Source organism: Macrotis lagotis, chromosome X (assembly GCF_037893015.1).
Source record: "Macrotis lagotis isolate mMagLag1 chromosome X, bilby.v1.9.chrom.fasta, whole genome shotgun sequence".
Taxonomy (NCBI): Eukaryota; Metazoa; Chordata; class Mammalia; order Peramelemorphia; family Peramelidae; genus Macrotis; species Macrotis lagotis.
In genome coordinates, this window is record NC_133666.1 from 304,893,433 (window position 1) to 304,897,285 (window position 3,853).

Below are 3,853 nucleotides of genomic sequence, written 5' to 3' on the forward strand. Positions count from 1 at the left end.
AAACAGTTCTGCAAAACTAACCAATACAATAAAAAAAGTATTATCTGTAGTAATCCACTGTAGTCCTTCCCTTCTTAAATTGTCTTCTCATATCTCTTCATTATAATTTCATTTGTTTTCTTTTGATTCTGTACATTGTTTTCTACCTTCTGCTAATTTTACCTTGTATCATTCTGATGCTTCTAGGTATTATATTTGTCATTTCTAAAATACAATAATATTCCATTATATTTTTGTTTCAAGAATTAATAAGTACTACTAATGAGGATATAGCCTCTACTCTTAATGACATTCCAGGACTAAGAGTGTTACGAGTCTTAAGATATTGCTATTGGTTGGTAGGACAAGAGTTTGTCATCTTCAGTTGCTGGGAAATAGACCTGTGTAGAAAGAAAATAAAGAGTAAGGGAAGCCTAGAAAAAGATGCGGTGATTGGGAACATATCTTCTTATTGATGGGAAAGTTAGGAGGAGGAGGAGGATTAAGGTAGGTGAGGAAAGGAAGAGACAGTGAGTTTGCTTGTGAGCAAATTGGTTTTAAGATGTTTACAGGACAACCAGTTCAGAGATATATTATAGGACTGCAAAGAGTTTAAGAACAGACAAGTCGATTTGAGAATTTCTCTGGAGAAAAAAACATTTTTTAATGTTTCTTTTTAATAATTCATTTTCCCCGATTATATGTAAAAACAATTTTTATTATTTATTTTTTGCAAGGCAATGAGGTTAAGTGACTTGCCCAAGGTCACACAGCTAGGTAATTATTAAGTGTCTGAGGCCGGATTTGAACTCAGGTACTCCTGACTCCAGAGCCAGTGCTCTATCCACTGCACCACCTAGCTGCCCCTGTAAAAACAATTTTTAGCATTTATTGTTAAGTTTTAAATTCCTCCTTCCTTCATCTTTCCCCTTCCTGAGATAGTAAACTAATCTGATATAGGTTGTACAAGTATAATTATGAAAAATGTTGATGTTTCTTGAAAAGTCTAACTGGTCAATCAGCAACTCAATTTGTTCCTCTCAATTTGCATTCCACTACCCCCATTATGAGTCCCAGTATAGGAAAAGGGTTTGGAATGCCGTCTTATTAAACACTGCTAAATATGAATAATTGCTGTCAAATTATTTGTTACCTGCTTATCATGAATGTGATGTTTGACATAGCACCACAAATATTTCTCATTTGATTTTAGATTTTAGAGCTGGAAGGAACTCTAGAGATCTCCAGGCCAGGAGTTCTTGACCTGGGGTTCATCATCTTTATTAAAAAATAACATTTCAAGATAATTGATTTCTTTTTTAATCCTATATATTCTATGCATTTAAAAACATTATTCTGAGGAGAGTATAGGCTTCATCAGACTGCTGGAGGGGTCTGCACCACAAAAAAGCTAATTTCCTTCAAAGACAGGATTTGCTCTAGTTAGTCAGAAGCAATGCATTTTCCTGCTATAATAAAGTGATTATACTTTTTTTTTTAGGTTTTTGCAAGGCAGTAGGGTTAAGTGACTTGGCCAAGGCCACACAGCTAGGTAATTATTAAGTGTCTGAGACTGGATTTGAACCGAGGTACTCCGAGGTACTCCGAGGTACTCCTGACTCAAGGGCCGGTGCTTTATCCACTACACCACCTAGCCGCCCCAAACTTTTTTTTTTTTTTAGATTTTTGCAAGGCAAATGGGGTTAAGTGGCTTGCCCAGGGCCACACAGCTAGGTAATTATTAAGTGTCCCAGGTACTCCTGACTCCAGGGCCAGTGCTTTATCCACTACGCCACCTAGCTGCCCCTATAATAAAGTGGTAAATTTATCCCTTATAATTTCAGAATGTAGCCAATCCTCATTGGATCATGCCAGCTGAGACACATCCAGCCCTGACCTAAGTTACAGTGATAGTTACCAAGAAGATAGTAGTTCCCCTTAGAGTCAGCCCCACCAACAGCTGTCTCCAAATCCTGTCCCTCTCAATTCAGTCCCCCCAAGCATTTATTAAATGTTTATTATGTGCAAGGCATTAGGGGTCTAATGATTTTTTTTTAAAGAATTTGACACTCATGTATCTTTTTTTTTTTTGGAGACTATGCAACAGATTTACAATTAAGCATAATATAAAGTCAAGAGTATTAAGAGTCAAAGGGATCAGAAAATTTGAGGAAGGAAATATTTTCAGCTGAGAGGATCAGGGAATACTTCATGGAAGAATAAGCACCAGAACTGAGCCTTGAGGAGGATTTAAAGGAATGGCTAGTAGTCGACTTTGGCTATATACTGTAGGGTTTATGAAGAGGTTAAGGATAAAATGAGACGTTTACAAAGCTCTCTGAAAATCTTTAAAAATGCCAACTATTATTAATGTCATTAAGGTTGACAGAGCACTTTACAAATATCTTCTTGTATCCTCACTACAATCCTGGCAGATAGGTGCTATTATTATATCCATTTTACAGTTGAGAGAACTGAGACAAAGAGAAGGTGAAGTGATTTGCCCAGGGTCACACTGTGTCTAAGGAAACTCATGACTGGATGGCTCCAAATTCAATCCTCTGGACCTATGCTATATAATAGATGCCCTGGCCTGTGATTTTATTAGTTTAAAGGATTTCCTTCATGGACTCTGACCCTTCTGTGCAAGTATCTTGTTGCCTAAGACACTGAGAGATTGAGATACAGGCCTTACTGAAGGGGAGAAGTGTGAAATAAGGCTTCAAAAGGCCTAAAGTATTCCCAGTTTGAATTTTAGTTTGCTTACTTGCAAAATTAATTTGATGGGATAATTTCTTATTTGTTCTTGATCACCCTCTGAACCCTCCTCCCTTTTCAAGACCCTGGGTCTCAGGAATCACAAAGCATTGTATTTGCATTTTTTAAAAGTTCTTAAAATTTGCAGAAGGGTGAGATTTCAGGTGTCAGTAACTGAGAGTTATGGGTAGGGGCTTGCTAATCAAAATAGATTCAGAATGAGACCTCTGCCTCTTTCAACTCTCTTTTAAGACATCTCTTCCCTTTGTAAAACTTTCTCTTACCACCAACAACCACTACCAAGACTGCATTTCTGCCTCAACTTTTTTTCCCTTGAGGCAGTGGGTTTAACTGACTTGCACAGGATTCCACAACTAGTAAGTGGCATGTGTCTGAGGCAGAATTTGAATTCTTCTGACTCCAAGACTATTGTTCTCTCCACAGCACCACCTAGCTGCCCCTCTTCTTCATTTTCCAAGCTTTCAATACGTATCTTTTTAGTTTCCTTTCTTTGGGAAGTAAGGTCAAATTGAACTTTTGTAGCTCCATGATCGTTCCAAAGCTGTCAGATGTCAAGTCAACATTTATTCATCATCTGCTCTGTACTAGGCCTTGTGTTAGAGATACAAAGAGAGGCACAGCTAAGCTCCAGGCCTACAAAGAAAAATAACACAGACCACCATTTAGTGTTTGCTTCTGATATAGAATAATTATATGACCATAGATGAATCTTTTAAGCTCTCTGTGGTACTCTGAGAATGAATGAGTTATCATTCTGTATGAGTGGGAGATGCTTTCACTAATGAATTTTCATGGGGTTGGAGGCAAAAGATTAGAACTACAGCATTTAGGAAAAGGAATAGTTTAGGAGACAAGGATTTATCCAAAATATAGTTAGAACTTATCAGAGCAACATTGTTTTTCTGGCAAATTCTGATGAATCTCTAGGAGTCTGAGTTATGGTTCTTATATTGTATCCATCAAATCTAGATTCTTAAAAGAAAAGCAAAAACAGTCCCTGCCTTTACTGTGCTTACAATCAAATGAAGGAGAAAACATGCAGATACCTATGTATGACTAAAATACATAGTAGTAAACATTTGTTAAACATCAACTT